Source organism: Ranitomeya variabilis, chromosome 2 (assembly GCF_051348905.1).
Source record: "Ranitomeya variabilis isolate aRanVar5 chromosome 2, aRanVar5.hap1, whole genome shotgun sequence".
Taxonomy (NCBI): Eukaryota; Metazoa; Chordata; class Amphibia; order Anura; family Dendrobatidae; genus Ranitomeya; species Ranitomeya variabilis.
This window is the reverse complement of record NC_135233.1, coordinates 1,089,026,068-1,089,047,861: the sequence shown is the minus strand read 5'-3', so window position 1 is coordinate 1,089,047,861 and position 21,794 is coordinate 1,089,026,068. Positions and strand designations below refer to the sequence as shown.

The 21,794-nt window shown below is 43.0% G+C and overlaps 1 protein-coding gene across 7 annotated transcripts in view; it reads left to right on the top strand.

Annotated features, from left to right (window-relative positions):
• Nucleotides 1–21,794, top strand: part of MSRA (methionine sulfoxide reductase A) — a 283,315-nt gene that overhangs the window by 47,445 nt on the left and 214,076 nt on the right. Inside the window, exons 1-2 of one of the 7 annotated variants that reach the window (XM_077291727.1) lie at nt 6,943–7,134; nt 7,273–8,028. The exons of 5 other annotated variants lie outside the window; for them this stretch is intronic. The gene's annotated coding sequence lies outside the window, so the exon portion shown is untranslated. Of the gene's footprint in view, nt 1–6,942; nt 7,135–7,272; nt 8,029–21,794 lie in introns of those variants that run through there. One more of the 7 variants, XM_077291728.1, reaches the window with a different exon arrangement.

The following is a 21,794-nucleotide window of genomic DNA, read 5'->3' as shown; positions in this document are numbered from 1 at the left end:
GAGGACTGTGTGTGGGTTTATTATGGAGAAGGACAGTGTGGGGGTATGTTATGTAGAGGGACTGTGAAGGGGGTATATTATGGAGAGGGGCAGTGTCTGGGTGTTTATTGTGTAGACGGACAGTATGGGGGTGCATATTATAGAGGGGGGGGATATTTTGTGCGGTAAGCACAATGAAGAAAAATTATTTATTCAGGGCTGCAGCATAGGAGATACTTATATTTATGGAGCAGTATAATGATACTTTTATCTTTTAAGGGCACTGTGTCAGAATGTGCTGCTGAAGACGGCGAAAAGGGAAGTCTGAAAAGAAGTGCTCGGCATGAAATGTTATCATGGCGTCTAGAAAAAATGAAGAAAAGGAGAACCACTTCAATCGTATATGTGTGATACGGACTGTGTCTCATCAGTACTGTGGTTCATGTATGGCCACAGTCTGATGATTACTAGAAACAGCAAGTCCCAGCATCTCCGTATCATTGTTAAGGACATACTGGGAGTTGTAGGTCCATGCGATACAATTGTATATGGGTCTGACTTAACTTTTGCAGTTGATTGCTGTGCTAAGCTTAGTGTTGTATAGATGTATTATGGTGGTTCTGGAGCTGCATTCATGTACTGATAATGGTTCTGGTGCAACACTTGTGTTGTTGGGGGATCTGGAGCTGCATTCATGTGATGGCGGTGGTTCTGATCTTGTATACATGTAGCAATCCATAACTTGCTTCATGGCTATGTTGAAACTTAAAAATCCTCAAAACTTCTAGATCTGAGATTATGAGGAGAATTTGGCTAATTTCTGCTCCGAACAATCAGTTAAAGTTAGCGTGTGTTCACACTGATTTATTTTTTTTAGCAGAATCACTCCAAATCCTCTACAAATACTCAAAACTTGGTTCTAGTGATGTATTAATGTACTAACGGTGGTTCTGGTGATGTATTCATGTAATTGCCCCATTAATTTGTTTTTGCGGCCCTTGGGATTGGTTCAGTATCTCAATGTGGCCCTTGGACCAAAAAATGTCGTGCCACCCTGACCTAGAGGAACGTTACAGTTACGTTGCTATCTTGCTTGGATCCTAGGCTATATCATGTCTCATTTTCCAGTAATATCAGGAGCTGCAGTCCTAATTCTGCCATAAAGCTACTTATTATCTACCAGGGCTGTGCTGAGGGGTAACACCTTTTTTTGATTAATTATTCCAGACCGATGATTAGCAAATTGCTTTGAGATCGGTGATGAATTGTCTTCGTTGTAAGAGGCTCTGATTACCTTTACATTTCATTCACTCAAATATCTGGTTGACCGTGTACAACCCCAATTCAAAAACAAGTTTGGCTTATATGTAAAATATGAGGCAAACAAGGATGCAATGGTTTAGAAATTTTATTTTATTCACAACAGAACTTGGGACATAGACCAGAAGGTGAACTTTGGACATTTTTCCATCTCAAAAAATGTGTCTGCGATTGTCCCCGGGACACGTCCGCGATTGTCCCCGGGACACGTCCTCCATTGTCCTCAAGCCTCGTCCGCCATTGTCCCCGATCCACATCAGCCATTGTGCCCGAGCCGCGTCCGCCATTATGGTTTGGTCTTGTCCGCCATTGCGCCTGGGCCGTGTCCACCATTGTCCCTGGACCGCACCCACCATTGTTCCAGGGCAGTGTCGGCCATTGCGCCGGGCTGTGTCCACCATTGTGCAGTGTCCTCTCTTCTTTTTAAAACCGTCTGTAAACGTCGGAAGTGAGGAGACAATTGCTGTCATTTTGTGAGAGGAACGTTATGCCATTCTTGTCAGATTCTCGTTGCTTAATAATAATAATAATAATAATAATAATCTTTATTTATATAGCGCCAACATATTCCGCAGCGCTTTACAGTTAACATTTTCAAACACAACAGTCATAAGTAACAATGTTAACAATAATGTAATGATTAAAGCACAATAAGCCGCCCCTGCTCGTGAGAGCTTACAATCTACAATGAGGTGGGGGGATACAAAGCACAGGTGTGTATTTACAATGATGTATTTACAGTGATGGTCCAGCCATCTTCAGGGGTTGGGGGGTAGATGGGGATAGTGAATGGGCTACACACACACACACAAACATAAAATGACTTTGATTAGGGAACGTGATAGGCCGCTCTGAACAAATGTGTTTTGAGCGAGCGCCTAAAACTATGCAAGTTGTGGATGGTCCTAATATCTTGGGGTAGAGCATTCCAGAGGATTGGCGCAGCACGGGAGAAGTCTTGGAGTCGGGAGTGGGAGGTACGGATTAGTGCAGAGGTTAGTCGAAAGTCATTTGCAGAGTGCAGTGGTCGGTTAGGCCGATAGACAGAAATGAGGGAGGAGATGTAAGGGGGTGCCGCCCTGTGGAGAGCTTTGTGAGAACAAGTGCTTTGAATTGGATCCTGTAATGAATGGGCAGCCAGTGTAATGACTGGCGAAGAGCGGACACGTCCGAGTAACGATTAGCCAGATGGACGACCCTGGCTGCTGCATTAAGGATAGACTGGAGAGGGGAAAGTCGAGTAACGGGGAGGCCAATTAATAGAGTTACAGTAGTCCAGGCGGGAGTGGATTAGGGCGACAGTGAGGGTTTTTGTTGTCTCCATGGTGAGAAAAGGGCGGATTCTAGAGATGTTCTTTAGGTGTAAGCGGCATGAGCAGGCAAGAGATTGTATGTGGGAGGTGAAGGAGAGATCGGAGTCAAACATAACACCCAGACAGCGCGCCTGCTGCCAGGGTGTTATTATGGTGCCACCCACGGAGAGGGAAATGTCAGATTTAGGGAGGTTAGTAGACAGCGGGAGTAGAAGTAGTTCGGTTTTGGAGAGGTTGAGTTTCAGATAGAGAGCGGACATGATGTTGGAGACTGCAGACAGACAGTCAGTGGCGTTCTGTAGTACAGCGGGGGTAAGGTCAGGGGATGACGTGTATAGTTGTCTGTCATCAGCATAAAGATGGTACTGAAAACCAAATCTGCTGATGGTCTGTCCAATTGGGGCTGTGTAGAGGGAGAAGAGAAGGGGGCCAAGGACTGAGCCCTGAGGTACCCCGACAGTGAGAGGAAGAGGAGACGAAGTGGAGCCGGAGAACAGAACACTGAAGGAGCGGTCAGAAAGATAGGAAGAGAACCAGGAGAGAGCAGTGTCCTTAATGCTTAGTGACCATAATTCGTTCTCTTTACCAGATTTTTCATTTCATAATGCACCAGATGTCTTCTGTTGGTAAAAGTTTGGGACTGCAGGCGGACGGCTCATTACCCGAACTCTTCTTCTGCGGAGCCGTGCTGCTGTAATGGATGTAGTATGTTGTTTATCATTGTCCTACTGAAACATGAAAGTCCTTCCCTGAAATAGACATTGTCTAGATGGAGCAGATGTTGTTCTAACACCTCTATATAATGGTCAGCATTGATGGTGCATTTAATGATTTGGTGCCCCTGCCATAGGCACTAATTCCCCCATACATCAGAGATAAGCTGGATGGTTCCTCTCCTTTTGAGTCTGCAGGACACAGCATCCTTGGTTTTCATAAATAATTTTACATTTTAATTCATCCAATCTCAGAACAATTTTCCATTTTGCCTTTGTCCATTTTGCTTGAGCTTTGGCCCAGAGAAGACAGCAGTGTTTCTGGATTGTTCTGATATTTGGCTTGTTCTTTGCATGAAAGGACTGTAACTTGCATTTGTGGATTGTGTAGAGAACAGTGATCACAGACCATGATTTCTGGAAGTATTCCTGGGTCCATGCAATGATCTTCATGATGGCTGTGTTTAATGCAGTGACGCCTGAGTACCCAGAGATCACGAGCATCCACTACTGACCATCTGCAGTCTTTGCAGTTTTATGTTCAGGAACATTTTTCCACAATTTTTAGCTGCTGTTGTTCCCAGATTGGTGACATGCGGCCATATTTGCTTCTGGGAGACTCTGCCTCTCTCACGCTCTTTTTTGTTTACTTTTCCAGCCTACTGTAACCCTGTCCCAACTTTATTTAAACCACAAAACAGGCAGATAACACATAGAACAGTCCCAGCACATTACCCAACATGGTGCACATTACAGAATTTCACCCTTCCGCTGACTTGCCGGATTAATAGCAGCTGTTACTTCAGATCTTCCAGGGCCGATTACCCAACCTTTGGCATGCACACAGAGGAGGTAATGACAAGCATAGGTAAATGACAATCCATTCAAGTACAAGGGTCAGTTGACCGGAGGGTCACATCCTGGCTTCATCTTCCAGGGCCGACTACCACACCTGTGGCATTCACAGAGAGAAGGTAATGACAAGCTTAGGAAGATGACAGTCCATTTAGGTACAAGGCCAGTTGACCAGAGGGTCACAATCTGGCTTCTCCGAACATCTCCATGGAGCCAGGTGACCGGTGGGTCCCAATCCTGGCTTTCCCCAAACATAACCATGCATTCATGATGGTCAATGCAGCAGATCTGCATTCTTCCAGCCGAGGTCTCCTAAACTGGCATCCTGTAGAAGGATAAATCTGTGTTCCTCGTCATGGAGCCATGATGTCTTGGCTGCTGTCCTGTCTCGGGTCCTTTTTGATGTCTTGGCTCAATCTCTGGCTCTCTCACTTTCACAGAGGCATATAACCTCTTTTTATTGTTAACAAGTGTCCTTCAATCAGTATTTACAGGTAAAGGAGAAGAATAAAAATTTATTTGCATAGTTTTTCATCCTCTGTTTTAAGTCAACAAACTAGCTGGCCTAGACAATTCGTAATTAGCATATCAGCAAACATTACTAGTCACCAAGGTTAAGAGCACAATATGTTATAACAAATTGACAACTTACAAGTCAAGATTACAGGCTTACACAAGCAAAAGTCTGTTTTCTTGACCAACCAGAAACAAAACACATGAATTCAAAAGTCAACATATAGATAAGCGTATTCTTTCTGGCTTGCTAAAAATAAACGTCTGGTTAATTAAGATATGATGCTGTGTCCTCACACCCTATATAAAATAACTTTCTATAGGCTATTGAACAATGCCAATTGTATATGCCACAAATGCCTGATAGGAGTCCAGAAACCTACACCTATGAGAAAATTGTCTGTCACCTTCTCGAGATAACACTTCAGAAGGGAGAATACATGAGTGCATGTGGCTCTCCCAATAGTAAACTCAACTGCCATGCACTACAATGGAGAGAGTCTTCACCAGAGACAACCACTTCTAACACGTACAACTTTCTGGAGTGCCAAATAGGGATTAAGGGATAGAATTCTTCTAAAATTTATGATAGACAAATATGGCAGCATGCTAGGGTTGGGCAAAATGATTAGCAATACCCTGGATAAGTGCCGCGATGGTGGTCGGTGACTGCTAGCTTAGACCTCAGTGAACCTCCTACTACTGGCCGGCATCACTGGCTCTTCTTATTAGCTGGCCCCCAAGATGTCATGGCGCAATGACATTTTATATACTCCTGTAATTATGTAGACTCAAATAGATCACCCATAAGTCTCCAGAATCAAACATACATCTCCATAAAACCCTCTGGTTATCCGGGATTCTTTTACTAGAACATGTAGTAGTCTTTTGTTTGTACTGCGGCAGCCGACTTGCACGGCCTCCTCTACTATTTACAGCGGTGTGAGACAAAGCCTAATTCTTGACATGGGTGCAGGTGTGCGAGGTTGGACCTGCATCTAGCAGTTGTTTCTGAACTTTCCTTTATATGGGACTCCTCTTTGTTAGTAGTAAAATTAGCTAGAAACTCCATTTCTCCTTACGGAGGGCCAGTCCAGCATCTGCATTACACAGACGGCCCATTGATATTGCACTACTAAATTTCGGGAGTATAGGAACACCTTCCTCTTTTAGAACCAATCCTAGAATGTTAGAGTTGGAAGGGACCTCAGGGGTCATTGTGTCCATCTCCCGCCTCTATGCAGGATTCACTAAGCCATCTCAGACAGTTGTCTGTCCAGGCTCTGTTTGAAGACTTCCATTGAGGAGAACTCGCCACCTCTCGTGGAAACCTGTTTCACTCATTGATCACCCTCACTGTCAAAAAGTTTTTTCTAATATCTAATCTGTATCTTCTCCCTTTCAGTTTCATTCCATTGTTTCTCGTGTTTCCATGTGGAAATTAGAATAATGATGATCCCTCTACACTGTGGCAGCCCTTCAGATATTTGTAGACAGCTATTAAGTCTCCTCTTAGCCTTCTTTTTTGCAAGCTAAACATTCCCAGATCCTTTAACCGTTCCTCGTAGGACATACTTTGCAGTTCGCTCACCATCCTGGTCGCTCTTCTCTGAACTTACTCCAGTTTTTAATGTCTTTTTTTAAAATGTGGTTCCCAGAACTGGACACAGTATTCCAGATGAGATCTGACCAAGGTCTGTCCAACTCACAATGGAGGGAGAATACACAAGACCAGTACATACGGTATGATGAAGGACTGGGTATACTAAAATACACTCTGGTGACCAAAGACAATTCTCCATAGTGTCCAGCAGAGGCAAGAGCACTTCTAATTCACCGAATATCGAGCTGCCTAGAATACCAGTAGCCTAAACAAGCCTACGTATGTTTTATATGGAAGTGTGTTTTTTTTAATTTAATTTTTCAATATACAAAAAAAAAATTACTTTGTAAAACAATTATCCAGCACAATTTTTAATGGCCACTCACATCATAGAGAGTAGACTTCCAATCTATGACATAACTGCCAATAAAAACGGCTTTTGTTAAAAAAAAAATTAAAATTAAATAAAAAATCTTAATTAAAACTCCCACCATCAACCCCTAAATATCAATTCCTCCCATGATTCTGTGCAAACCTCAAATCCATGGCAGATTGAGTGAAGTATATGGCACTTGTTAAAGTTGAATACACACACACCCCTCTCCCTGTCTCTCTTCTCCTCCTCCCCTAAAAGATTTTTTGGCTTAGCAGCAGGTTCTGTCGCATGCGGACATTTCCAGACACAGAACAGATTTCTTATCACTGAATAACAAATGGCTCCAAACAACACACCAAGCGCTTATTAAAAAAAAATGGTATTTGGCCGCTGTCACACATCCGAGTCGTTTCGACAAGAACCAGGTGTTTTTTTGGCTGACGGGAGGTTTGTCAATACAAGGTTTGGTTATCGGGTCTCATTTCCTACTCGGCGTCTCTGTTTCATTATTGGTATTTTTTTTTTTCTTCTTCCATTGTGTTTATTTTTTTTTTCTTTCCTTCTCTCTCTCTCTTTTAATATATGAAATGATCCGCAAAGGGCATCTTTTGGGATGGAGGACAGACTGGCACAGGCTGGAGCCTCGCCAAGACTTCTTGGAATTGGGATGATTGCCATGCTGGGAGCGAGGAAAGACCGTACAGAAAGAACGGGGGGGTAAAAAAAAAAAAAGGCAAGACTTGGCAGAGCTCAGTCAAATCAGTTTCTTTTGTCTGTCTTTTCGACTTGAGCTTCAGGAAAGAAATCCATTCCGGGCTAAAAAGGAAAATTCTGCCCTTTTTTTTTTTTCGGTCTTTTTTTTGGTGGAATCTGATTTCTTTTATAAATTTTTGCCGATTGGCAGAAACAATGACGGGCACTGTCTGCGGTTTACAAACTTCTCCTCTATTCCACGAAAAAAAAAGAAGCAAACTTCCTAATTACCTGGTTGTGGCATTGCGCCCAGACACTTGGATTGGTTTTGTTGCAAAAGTTCTCGCTCGGATTTTTTTTTTGGTAATTTTTATTTTTCTTTTATATAGAAAGATGGAATTTCTTGGATTCTTGAGAAGGCCGTTTCTGAAAAAAGAAAAATGACAATTTTTTTTTTTTAATTTGTAAAAATGTTTTATATTTTTGTGTTTTTTTTTTTTTCTGATCAGCAGTTTTGTTTTTTATTTTTATTTTTTCCTGCTGGTGCAGCATTCTTTATTTTTTGTTCCTGCTCGTCCACCCTGTCATTAATGATTGGAGTTAAGAACTAGCCGGAAAAAAAGACGACCGGCCGTACAGACAACCGAAGGGCAAACGAGAACTGTGAGCATTTTATTTTTTCTAGTTTTGTCTGTGATTACAGCTTCTTTTGGTATGTTCCAACTTTGTTTCATCATGTAAATAGTCACTCGATAAGACCCCGTCTGTGCCGCTTGTATTTGGATGAGTTCAATCCCAAAAAAGGTTTTCCGTACCACTATTGTATTTGCGTTGCAAATGGCGGGTGTAGTAATCTGAACCAGGACATTATATATTTGTTTGGCCCTAATTTGGTGTCTGTTGACTACAATTAGGTTTTTTTTAAGGTGGTTCCAATTGTAATGTTTTTGGAAAATGAAAAATTCCACTATAGCACCTACAGTATTATTCTACCATTTTACAGTTTAGCTTGGGATGGGATTTACACAAATGTTGTGGTTAAAAAAAAAAAAAAAAGAAAGTGGTCATGAGTTTGGAATAACTAATGGGAAATAATAAATGACTTCTAATGCTTTTTCCCAAAATTGTTTTTTGGATTGTTTACTTCCATAAGAACGGGTGTGTTCCTGAACTAAAACATTTCCTATCCACTCCTCTCTCAAAAAAAAAAAAAAAAAACTTTTTAGAAACAAGAAAAACTTTTTTCTTTCTTTCTAAGAACTGTTAACAGTTTAGTTGTATCAATATAGAACATTGGGAAATCCCACAATTTTGGTGGGTGTTGTAAGGGGTAACGTGACGATTCTCGTCATACACACTGGTGTTCTATTGTATGGCTGAAGAATCTTAGGGGCCCCCTAATACACCAAGGGCCTGGGTTCCCCCTCAGACACAAAGGCTTGGGTGCAGCCACTACCTATGAATCCTTTATAGCTATACACCTATTGTATATTGTTCTGTAATGCTGGGAATAATATTGAGAATGTAAAGAGACATTATTTGGGGGCTGGACCGCAATCTAGACTATGAATAAGTTGATAATTAATTATACCTCTGAGACCGGAAGAAGGTCACTGTGAGTGACCATTTATGCCCCACCCCAGGAATGCCCCCAAAGATCCAATTTTGGGTGGCGTTATTGTAATCTTTATTCTTTAGACTTTGGACTTTAGAACTGTTCTAAAAATATCAGGACTAGACAAAAAAAAAGTCTCTTTGCCTTACTTCAGTCTATCATTTCAGAAGTTTTAGATTCTGTTCATTTGACCTAATCATAACCTTACTAGTTAGCCTTTTCGATTTCCTCCCCGAGCCTAGATCTATAAAACGATCACAACCATGATGACGGCAAAGTTGGAAGACGTTTTCTTCGTAAAGTTAGGCTGAATCTGCTCTACACCATTGGTTTACAGACATTGTGATCCTCAGGGGTGGAAACAGATGACTCCGCCCTAGTATGAAGTTTAAATAAACTTTTGGCTTGTAGGACCTTTTTTTATGCATCTGTTTAGTGTGGTTTTGGCTTCCACAACCGTTCTCAAGGTCGTATAATCGTGGCACATCCTATTACATAGTGCAGTTTATTATTGTGAGTATGACTATTCTGCAATGTCTGGTTCTATAATAATGCTAAAAAAGTTAAATTGCACATTTCACTTGTTTTTTTTCTTCCAAATCTGTGGTTTGAATAGATGTCAAAGTAGTTTATTTTAGTAAAGGGCAATGATTGGCATAGTCATAAAGCACCATGAAATAAATGGCGCCATAATAATTTAAGAGCAGCGTTTAAGGAAGTATAAACTTACCGTGGATTAGAATGGAGAAGCAGTTTAGCCCAACACTTTACAAGGGGGTCACAAACTAAAGCATCAGCTTAATTAACGAGATCAGAAACTGGAGGAATCGATGGTCACAACTAAAATGTAGTCAAACAATCGTAGTCAAAAATATACTAAGCAGGATGGGTGGATTGAAAGATATGGGATATAGTGGGACTAAATGGCGCCAGGAGCTGGGCAGGACCAGCTTCAAACATGGCGCTCACTTCTCCAAGTAACTGCGTCGGGACCTGGAGGCATCAGAAGAGATAACCATTGAAAGTAGAACAAACCAAAACTTTGGTCATGTGAAAATAAAAGCTGAAAACATTTTTGGAAGGACTTTATAAAATACACATGGCAAAATAATGCTGCTTATAGGAATTCCGCAAGTGTCACTCCAAGTATTCAGCCGTCCAAAGTGTTGTCCCATTCAAGATTCTCCTTATAGATTGTGACCATCTGATACTCTTCCCTCCCAAACAGGTCCCATCACAGCTCAAAAACTGATCTATCAGATGTTGCCGAGCTGTGATTGGCAGTGTCTGGGAGGAAAGGGTGAAAGTGCATCTCCTAGAAAACTCTGAAGAAACGGCCAGTTGACCTACCAGCAGAGATTTCACATACTGTCTTTTTAAAGCAACATATGTGAAAATCTTTGCAATAGAGCGACACTGTTCAAAACTGTTTAGAGCCGGAGAATTGGGGATTTTTGCAAGGCATTTTATTCAATTTCGTGGGCAAGTGACAGGTCCCCTTTAACTGGAGTTTCATAGAAGCCATTGAGATGAACACAGCTTGTTATCATTAATACACCCTTTTAAAATGTTTTCCTGTGACAAATAACTTTTACAACATTTTCTTTGCTGTGTTTTTAGGAGATTGAAAGAGCTGTGGTATGCTTAGACCATGTTCCTGCATTGTCAGACACAGCCATTACACAGTACATAGCAAGGGGACATTTTTTAGATTATCTCAGCCCAGGAACATTTTATTTAAACACATCCAATTGCGGAAGTTATTATTATTCCAAGATCTATTGATTAAAATTAACATTCATTCGTGGGAAAACCTTTTTAAGTTTCCCATCCCTTATTGTTACCCACCTGTCTCTACTCCATTGTCGGGCCTAATCCCATCTCCTATGGCTGCCTCCCTTTGCTGTGATCCATATTGGGTTTTTCCAGTTATCTGGCAAGTTCCTTTGACATCATCACACTAGGGCTTTAAGGCCAACTCGTACAGCTATGGTGCTGTCTGAGTATTCAGTCCTGCCCTCCGCGTGGGCCCAGGAAGTCCTGCTCTCCACGTGGGCCCGGGAGGTCCTGCCCTCCGCGTGGGCCCGGGAAGTCCTGCCCTCCGCGTGGGCCCGGGAAGTCCTGCCCTCCGCGTGGGCCCGGGAAGTCCTGCCCTCCGCGTGGGCCCGGGAAGTCCTGCCCTCCGCGTGGGCCCGGGAAGTCCTGCCCTCCGCGTGGGCCCGGGAAGTCCTGCCCTCCGCGTGGGCCCGGGAAGTCCTGCCCTCCGCGTGGGCCCGGGAAGTCCTGCCCTCCGCGTGGGCCCGGGAAGTCCTGCCCTCTGCGTGGGCCCGGGAAGTCCTGCCCTCCCCGTCAGCCCGGGAAACCCTGCTTTTCCCTGATCTTCAAGCTCAATAGATTGTGGATACTGTAGCTAATGATGCACTGATGTGGTTTCTGTAAACAAATCTTTGGAAGATTGGTAAGTTAGATGAAAAGATATTTGGGAGAGGTGGTTCCAATTCTTTAGTGGTAGAAAACCTCTCATCCGTTTCGACTCTCTGCATGTTTTTGAACTTCTGGATTTCATGGTTTTGGACACATAACCATCTGTGGATCTTCTACTAGCCCACAAGTTTCCTAGCAGATCAAGATCCTGCCAGATTGGCAGACCGTGGGTGCGAGTAGTTGTAAGGATAAGAATATATAAGGAATAAAACTACGTCAGGTTTATTTGTCTGGAGGACTTGGAGTCATGTTTGAAGCATTTTCTTTTGGGTCCATTATCCATCCCTTTAAATGATTTGTCCATCAATGGCCAGTAAAACTCTTTCCTCGACTATTTCTGCAGCCCATGCTAATCCGGGGCAATCATTTAATAAAGTTTCCGTGAAGGTTTTCCCAGCTCAGCTGTTTTCTAAAGCAACTTGAACAGATTTATAGCATTTGGATCGATTGCCTTTCATCGTGTATTCTATGCCGTGCCTTTAGAAGTTTCTGCCATTAATGCAATGTAGTTATCCGTACGGGAGGCTTTGCTTGGTTTTGCAGCTTGTCCCAAAATCTTTAGCATCTTTAATGTGTGGAGAGATTTGACCCGTGATCAATCAATCCAATTTTGGTTGCTTTTACTAAAATGTTCAATCTTAAGTGTTCCATGAAAATAGTATACCAAAATAATACACTGATCACATAACTTTACTAGTGCCTACCTGAGATTGTGTAGGTCCTCCTTGTACCATCAAACAAGACCTCTGAAGGTATCCTATGGTATCGGGCACTTACTGGTTAGCAGCAGATCCTTTGAGTCCTGTTGGGTTCTCGGTACAGCTTCCATGGATCGGATTTATTTTTTCACCACCACATCCCAAGGATGATCAATTAGATTGAGAACTTTGGTAAGAAATTGACAACTCTTCGATTTGATCTTTCTTTCTGTTTTGTTCTTTTTTTTTTTTTACAGCCGACGTTTATTGTGCTGTAAAAATGACCTGGCAATATGATTCTATAGGTCGGTACGATTACAAAAAAAAACAAAAAACATTTTTGCTTGTGTCGCCGTTTTTTGAGAAGTGTTATGCTACGTAGGTGGAGCTGCATCAGGGATTTTTTTTCTTGCGTGGCAAGTTGATGTATTGCTAACATTTCGGCATAAATACATTTTGCTTTCTTCTATTTGCTTTGTTTGCGATGTGGTGCTGAAAACCCCCCTCTGAAATTCCCATCTCCAGTTTAACGGTGTTTTCCTATTTTAGTTAATTTTATATTTTCATCAGACTTTCTTGGACGCAGCAAACACATATGAGTCCACGAGAGGTGGTGAGTTCTCCTTCAATGGAAGTCTTCAATCAGAGGCTCGTCTGAGATGGTTTAGTGAATCCTGCACTGAGCAGGGTGTCGGACACGATGACCCTGGAGGTCCCTTCTAACATTCTATAATTCTCTGTTAATTATTTTTATATGTATTTCTTCATACTTTTTTATTTAATATTTTTTAATAACTTTTTTTACTGTATTTTTAGTCCCTTTAAGTGACTTAAACCTCCTATTGGCCAGTTGCTTGTAGCATAAACTGCGATACCACAATATTGCTGTAAACAATAACAATCATAGTATCCTATGAAGCACAGCAGCAGGTTTAATTGGAGTATCGTCATAACAGGTACAGTGGGCTTTAGCAGACCCGTGGTTGACCTAGAAAGACATCAACAGGTGCATGGAACAACTTCCCACTTTGAGTGCATTAAATGCCCCTGTCCAAGATTGACAGCGGCCTGTAAGGTGTTAATAGCGGGCAAAGCTCGGCCCCAGGGGTGGGGAACCTCTGGCCCGCAGGCCGTCTATGGTCAATGGTGACCTTTTCTTCGGGACCGAAGTGCTCTGGTCGGCGGCTGCATTTTGGCTGCTGTGAGCGCTTGCATGCTGCGTTCACTATAGGATGCTGTGGCCTCTGCAATGGAAGATTACGTTGGTCAGGACGTACTCTGTGGACCGAGGTTACACCAATGCGCTCCCGTCCTACAGAAGACAGCAGCAGCGTCTCCTGTGATATGTATGCCCCATCTCAGTGTCTCTTGTGTGATGGAGATCGACATACTGCAACGTTTGCCTGTCTAATGTTTTGCATTGTCATGTGATGAAGCTGTGTTCTTCCCAGTAACAGGTAGGCATCGATAAAGTTAATGTTTGGGACAAGCCCAGAGTGGGACGGGCTAAGGTGAAGGGGCAGACTAGTGAGCAGAGCCGCATGACGTGAGTGGAGGACGAGGTGGTGGATAGCATGATCCTGTGCAGAGAGAGGGAAGTGACCAAAGGATGGAGTGATGCACTGGAAACGGGTCGTGGCACAGGGCGCCTAGCATGATGGCCCCGAGTTTATAACAAGTAGAGGTAACTGGCTAGGACGGAACAGAGAATGTGAAATGAAGAGAGTAGCCCGAACAGGAGTTGCAATGTGAAAGAAGCGTACAAGCCAAATGCCGGCCATATTGGAAAACTAGTTCCCGTAAGACGGGAGAGGATGCGGAACCGCGGGTTGAGAATAGAACTCACGATAACTGCACAGTAGTACCGGGCGTGGTAGTGGTAAAGATAAGACTGAGTGAGGCAGAACCGAGTTATTCTGGAAAGGACAGGAGAATGTATTTAAAGATTTTGAAGGAAGCATTCGTGAAGTATTGTACCCACTATCTACTCTACATAGTTCTCAGTAAGTTGCTGCTTATAGATGATTGGTGGTCTCCTTCATTGAACTTTGCAACACCTTGTCCTGGCCAGCCGAAGCCAACGGCATCATGCGGTCTGCAAGGGCGTAGCTCCCCCATAGGCACAAGTCCACACACCCTGCCAGGACCCCCAAATTCATGTGACGTGCCAGGCTTAAGAGACGAGTACCTCACCCACTGCTACTCCCCCATGCCGTGAATCAGGTGATTCTGCCGGTCCTGGGCTGGGAAGAGGGGGTGTTTGGTGGTCCGATGCAGCAGGGCGATGATCTGACTCCCATACCATGCTGCGCAGGTATGGCGGTGTTCAGTTGTGCCAGGGGCTCTGTTGACATTTTGTGAAAGCGCAGAGCCCCCAGCATTTCCATTGCTGCAATGCAGTGGCTTCCTGGAAAATGGCCGCCGGAGGTGGCGCAAGTGCTGATTGAGGTCTCGGAGACGAGATCTCAATGTCGAGATCTCAATCTGTGCATGCGCCGTCTCTGGTGGCCATTTTCCTGGAGGCCACCGCATTGCAGCAATGGATGTGTGGGGGGCTCCGTACTTTCACAAGATATTGGTGGAGCCCCACACCACCAAGCGCCGCCGAACTTGCCGCACCAGTCTGATATGGGAGTCAGATCATCACCAAACACCCCGCCCCAGCCAGCACTGCCAATTTCCCCCCATGCAAGCTGAATTCGGACTGTAAGACGGAACTCTTTTTTACGCATACGTTTTTTTCCTATTTTCCTTCTGAAAATATCTGGTGCGTCTTATGGTCTGGTAAGTCTTATAGTCCAAAAATACAGTCATTAAATATTTGACCAAATATTGACCAAAGATGGTATAAATATCCAAATGGCAGATGATGGCTGAATAATACAGCCAGTGTCTGTCTTGTGTGGAGCAGAATCAGATTCCAAACTTGCTCCACACACTCCCGCTCTATAACATACTAGTACGTCATAGGACTGTAAGAGATTAAAATTGTAGTGTGAATCTGTTCATTTCAATCAACACCAACTCCTCGCAAAACTAGTTGACTCCACATCCCTAGAATTAACCATTGCATATTGGGAAAACTCCAAAAGATCTGCCGTATACCAGCAACATCGTACAAAACATGTCGTATACTGGGACAAAAACCAGCTGTATATCGGGAACACCCCACAAAACCTGCTGCATACCGGGAAGACCCCACAACACCTGCTGTATACTGGAAACAGCCCAAAAGACCTTTCGTATACCAGGTCACCCCAGAACACCCACCGTATACCCGGAACACCCTACAAGACCTGCCATATATTGGGAACACCGCACAAGATCTGCCGTATACCGGGAACACACCACAAAACCTGCTGTATATCGGGAACACCCCACAACACCTGCTGTATACTGGAAACAGCCCAAAAGACCTTTCGTATACCGGGAACACCCCACAAGACCTGTCGTATCCCGGGAACACCCCACAAGACCTGCCGTATACCAGGGAACACCCCACAAGACCTGCCGTATACCAGGAACACCCCACAAGACCTGCCGTATACCAGGGAACACCCCACAAGACCTGCCGTATACCGGGAACACCCCACAAGACCTGCCGTATCTTGTTTCTTGAACATGAAAATGCCCTAACATCAGATGTGAAAATAGATGTTCCAGACCGGACAGCCTTTGAAAAAGCTATAGCTTTTTTTATCTCTACATTGCGACCTGTACCGATCCCAAACTAGACATTGTCTTTCAGTTCTTCAATTATTTCGATTCCATTATTTGGATTCATGTATTTCTGCCAGAGTTAAATTTTCCACAAATTACTGACTCAATTGACAGGTAAGTATAGTTTTGACTTTATATGGCCTAATTTTTAAGAAGCTGTCACTATGTATTTTTCTCCGTAGCTGGGCTTAATAGTGTTGACTTTAGATGATGGTTTGACCTCTTTTAGAGACTTTGATGTTGACTGAGCAAGGAAAAATGAACGTAGACATTGCTTAAAAGTAGAGATCAAAAAGTTGGTGGTGGCCATTTGTTAAAGTTTTGCCACAATGGCTGTCTGGCCTCCAGGATTTTTCTGACCATGTTCAAAGGCAGCTAAAGTCGAGATCACCCATTGGAAAATGCAATCGTTGAGGGGGTTCAGCTTTGACTTTTGATTTCTTTGATTGTGCAGTAACCCTGAATATGAGAACTTAGATTATTTCTATGGAAAGTGGTGACCACGGCACTCAAGGACTTTAGGGAGGTGCTCAAGTTGGGGATCCAACCCGTAAATGTAGTAAGAAATATACTTGGCACTCAGGAGAAATTTGTAGCAAAGTTCAAAAGTAGATTTTTCAACAGTAGATTTTTTTATTTTGGTGCATCCAGATCAACATATAAACGTTTTCGGTCTCGACAACTGAGACCTTCATCAGATATAGTTGTAAGAGCTGGAGACCAACAGTAGTGTATGAGGGTTACACACTAGGTGTATAGCCTGGGAACGGGAGCGCAGGGCGCCTGAGTGATGCTGCTGCCAGGGGCAGTGTGGACACTAGTGTGTAGTGTGTGGGGGTCACACACTGGGTGTCTAGCCTGGGAGCGGGAGCGCAGGGCGCCTGAAACAGTGGAGAGCAGAGGGAAGCGCTTGTAACAGGGCGAGGTACTCGCAGGGTGAAGAGCGCTGAGTGATGATGCTGCCAGGGGCCGTGTGGACGCTGCGCTGCTGGGTAGAGCGTCTTCGGCCTTAGACGGTACTCTTAGTCTATGGAATATCTGGTCAAATCAGAGCCTGTAGGAGCCACCATGATGACTGGTGTGAACTGTGTATGGTTTGAGGGACTTGGCAGTAAGCCTTATACCCAGCCTAGGAGCTAGAGATGCTGTAACGGTTTGTTTTAGAATTTTATTTTGTGTCATGATTTGACTTGTTTTGTAATGTTGGCTGACGTACGTTTAGCATGGAAATCCAGTGTTTGTGTAAAAAAAAGTTCTGTGTCTACCAACCATGTAACCCAGTAGACTGCGATCCCATAAGTTCAGGTTCCAAGAGCCACTATGTCATATGGTATCATGAAGCCTAATGCTACCCTGATCTGTGCCAATGAGGTGCAAGAATGGCGAAACCGTATGGTTTACAAGAATTGTGTCTCTGGTTTGACAGACATCCATCAAGTTTTAAGGCCCCATTAATGGTCAGACAATGTCTTACTAGTCCAGTCACTTATACGTCAAGTTGTCTATAGGTGGTACTTGAGAAGCTTTGCTGAGATACTGGATGAGTTTTATTTGCAGTGGAGGTTAGTGTTCTTGGGTTATTCTCTGGGTGTTACTAAGTGGATCTGAACATGGCCTAAATGTCCCCGCGTAGCACAAAAATTGTTGTACTTGATAGTTTTTTCCTACCTGGGCTCCCATTTGAGCCAAAGCTTAGATTTGGTATCCTCATGTTGGGAGCTAGTTGACCAGTTTTGACTTGAGACACGAGGCTCCACAATGATTTGTTCACACCTTAGTGGTTGTCTCCATCCAACATGCTATTGGCCATACCCTTGACCTCTTTCCTTCAAATGTGAACTATTCATGGCTGCAATTAACAAAAACCTGTCTACCTATGTGGCAGCCAACAGTGATCAGGATTAAAGATATGTCTCATATAGTATAAGTGCTGCTTTAGACATCCGTATAACGCGGTCTGAGCACGACCATCCATATATATGAGGCTGTTGTGTTCAGATCAGGAAACCCGCAGGTGGTTGTGCTCTCACCGAGTTTCACGGACACCTCTAGGAACATTTACCCTAGGCTTCCTGGTCATCATTTCTTTTACTTTTTCAAATATACATTTCGAATTTTGAGAAAATTGGTATTATCATTAAAGTAAACTTTTTTAAGTCTGAATTAAGTTAAAAACTTAATTAAAAGTTTTTTTTTGGCCGTGTGATCAAATCAAATCCAGTCTAATGACATCGTGTGCGTGATGTAGATGCAACATGTTTTTGCTCCTAGAGAACTTCCCTATGAGCACCTCAATGCAAGAAAGCCTCAGACATGTTATGGTTAAAACGTAGAGAATGTCCACCATGCTAGGTAACGAATGATACAACCAATGATTTCAGGGCTGTCAAGAAACAGACGGGTAAAAAGAAATTGAGAAAAAAACGTGGACGTATTCTGCGCTGCTGAATAACCGAAGATCCTGGTATATTAAATAAAACGTGGTTTTCTTCAACGCGTTTCAAAGTACTGAGACTTCTTCATCAGGAATATCACAAATATGAAACAGACACAGACGGGGAATCACGAAAATCTCCCGGCTGGTACCAGTTTGTCAGAGACCAGCGCTCTGCTTGCTCCAATCGTCAGGACAATTGCGCAAGTGATAGACGAGGCCACAGCTGTTTTCACTACTAGGCCGGTAATTGAGAAATCACAGTGAGGGTCTAGTATATACCCATCAGATTGTAAAATATGGTAAGGTCACAGAAGGGGAGCTCTTTGTTTTTGGTGGGTATCGGTACAGATCAACCGCGCACTGCGTCTCCCAGGACTGACACTGATCATAGTTCAATATTTGGTTTCATGAACACCAGTTACGTCCACATACCTCCCCTCTGATGGCTAGTTCTTTTTAGAAAATTTTGGGATCCCGAACTTCTATGATATCTTTGGTCCTGGAGGTCTCCGTTGGGAGATATTACAGGTATGTTTCCTATCATGATCTTACCTTTCTATAGATATTAGACATGGCATGGATAGCATTATCCATCTGACAGATATTAATTTGAAAGTGTTACTGCAATTGCCCAGTGACGTTAGGTAATGTGTTATGTTCGCCACGACTCCGAAAATGTGACTTTAATATATGTCATGTCTATGCTGTTCATAACAAGTATTCATAACTTGCAAAGCAGGACACAGCAGCTAAAGTAGTTTGTCTGCCAGTTCTGTGACACAGGCAGGCAAGGGTCATAAATCTGTCACCTCCATCATTCTTCTGAAAGTTGAGGAATGGAATGGTGTGTGGGATCTATCAGATGACCAACTTTAATTACCAGTTTGCAGAGGGGGAGTTAGAGGGTCTCAGCCGCAGTTAAGATTTAACTGGAAGTCATGGAGCTAAATTTTACTCCATATAATCCATGCTTCAACATAAAAATGAGGACTTTATAGATTGTACAATTATATCTATAACAAGGTCACTTTGGCGAATAGATCTGTTGTGTGTACATGAGGGATAACACTATTTTTGGCTATTATCCTACTTGTATTCTGCTTTTGAATTGTCTTTTGCCTCTTTAGACTCTGTCTCTAGTTTTCAGTTGACTCTGAGCTAGAGGGTGAACTCTATGATGTCTGTTATGTACAGCACAGACAGACATGAGGAATTCCTGCTCTCCTGTCTCTACATAATAGCACAAATTTAGAAGCATGGAGGAAACTTATACCTGAGCATTGTAGCTGTGAAACCAGCACTGATATGAAATAAAACCCATACTAGAAAGAAGACATTATATAGCACGATGATGAATGTAGCTGTGAATCCAGCTCTGGGATAAGGGTTTGTTCACAAATTATGTCTTTTGAGGCAGAGTTTTACAGTCACACCAAAGTGAATGAGGCTTCTGAAATTTCCTGCACACGCCGCTTATTTTTTCCTTGCAGAATTGAACTTTCAAAGCGTCTTTTCAAATCAGCGACATGTCAATTCTGTGAGCTTTTTGCATTGTTTTTTTTACACATTTTAAATGAATGGGGAAAAAAAGGGGTAAAAACGTATTTTATATAACGTTTTTCCTGCCGGAAAAATATCCTCTGCAAATACTAACTGTTTGCACATAGCCTGAGATGAAACACTCACTAGAAAGGTGAGGCATAGTCTGCGGTTCTCTTTCGCTCTCTCTGCTCATCCCTCTCACTTCACCATAGACTTCAATAGGCAGCTGTAATCTGATCCCTCTATGAAAGTGAATGATACGTTAAGGACACACTGGAGAAGGGAGGAGAAGAAGTGGCTCATAAGTGGAGAAAGAGGCATATTTTTCAGGTAAGATGTATTACAAAATGTCTTACATTTTGACATTTCTCCTTTGATGAAACGACCGCACGCGTGTAATTTCGCTAAATGTAACATCGACAAATACACAATTCACGGTTTTATTTGGATTTTAGAGGTATATAGCTCTACCACTGTTCTGGGGCTGGATGACGAGAGGATGACCCTCAATTATGACATCACAGGTTCCACGCTCCGTTCAGCCATTTAATCAAGAAAAACGATGCTTTTGCCATGCAAACGTACCGGCACATACATCTAAATCAATTTTTTTTTTCCTTGCAGTCTATGTCATACGTATGAACGGGCGAGCGGAATCTCATTTCCCTAATCTACGATTATTAAGTGCCTTCTTATCAGACACTCGGAGGATCGGTCATGCTTTGCTTAGTCTCGTTCCCTCGAATCCAAATCTTTATTTTACGTTGTCATTGGTAATTGTTAGCGTGTAGCAATAAATCTGCATCAAAGACCCTTGTGAAACTCGGTGTATCGTGCACATGTTGGATCGGGGAGGTTAACGTTCTCTAGCCCTTAACGACGATGTCCACAAATGACCTACAAATGGTCACCGATGCAGACTGGAATAATCTGGACACTAACCTCCCGTGTCAGGATCATTTGTTTTATTTCTTAGTATTATTTTTATACGTCTTGTCCTTAAAAGCCTGCGGTATATTATGCATGCAAAAAGAAAACCCCGGGATCCTTCTAAGAGAACCTCCAGTTCCACCACGTCCTGCTGGGTCTTTGATGAATGTCAATATTGACTTGCTCCCTTTCTGCTGGAGCTTATTAAATATTCATTCATTAGTCTTTCTTCGCATGTATGCCGATGCACGAGTAGCGTGAGGAACAGGTTTCATGTAGCAGCGAAACCCAAGACCATTCCTTTTCGTCTGGGTTTTGCTCTATACTCTCAGCCGGGCATCTACTGTAATCTACATGTGGTCCACAAAAATTCCGTAAGAATTTGTGCACATGGGACTAATCCTCTGCAGCAAAATCCGAAAAAAAAGTAGTGTGCCTTTTTGGAAGGTGGAAAATCTGCCGCGTGTTACTGTGCCACCATTCTCGATGAAATTTTATTACATCTGTTTCATATATGCCGTCCACATTGTATATTCGCCTCTGCTGCTGATTTTGAAATCTGTTGTGGATTTTCCTTCGAAAATTTCACCCATTGGGGCAAACTGGACCATCCCGTTACACCACAGCAGCAAAATCCTCTTCAAATCGTTCAGATTTCGTGGCAGATTTGCCAAAGATTTCAACCTTTGCTAAATCCTGCAGAAGTATCTTTTTATATAGTGGGTAGAAACTTCTGGTTTCAACTTCAGGTGAAGACACTGCTGAGACAAGTCATAGTATCTTTGCCCTTTATGATGGATTTGACATCTCTAAGGCCATCATCATAAGCCCTTCCTCGTAGATGTCACTCAAGCCATTGTGGGCAAAGACCAGGCGTGGACAACTTGGCAGCGTCTCCTCTTACTTGACTGCAGTTAGCATACGGCTTGAGCATACGGAAAAAGTCAAGACTGCAGGAGCTGATGTTCTATCCTGAACCCAGAATTGTGTCATCTCTGTTATT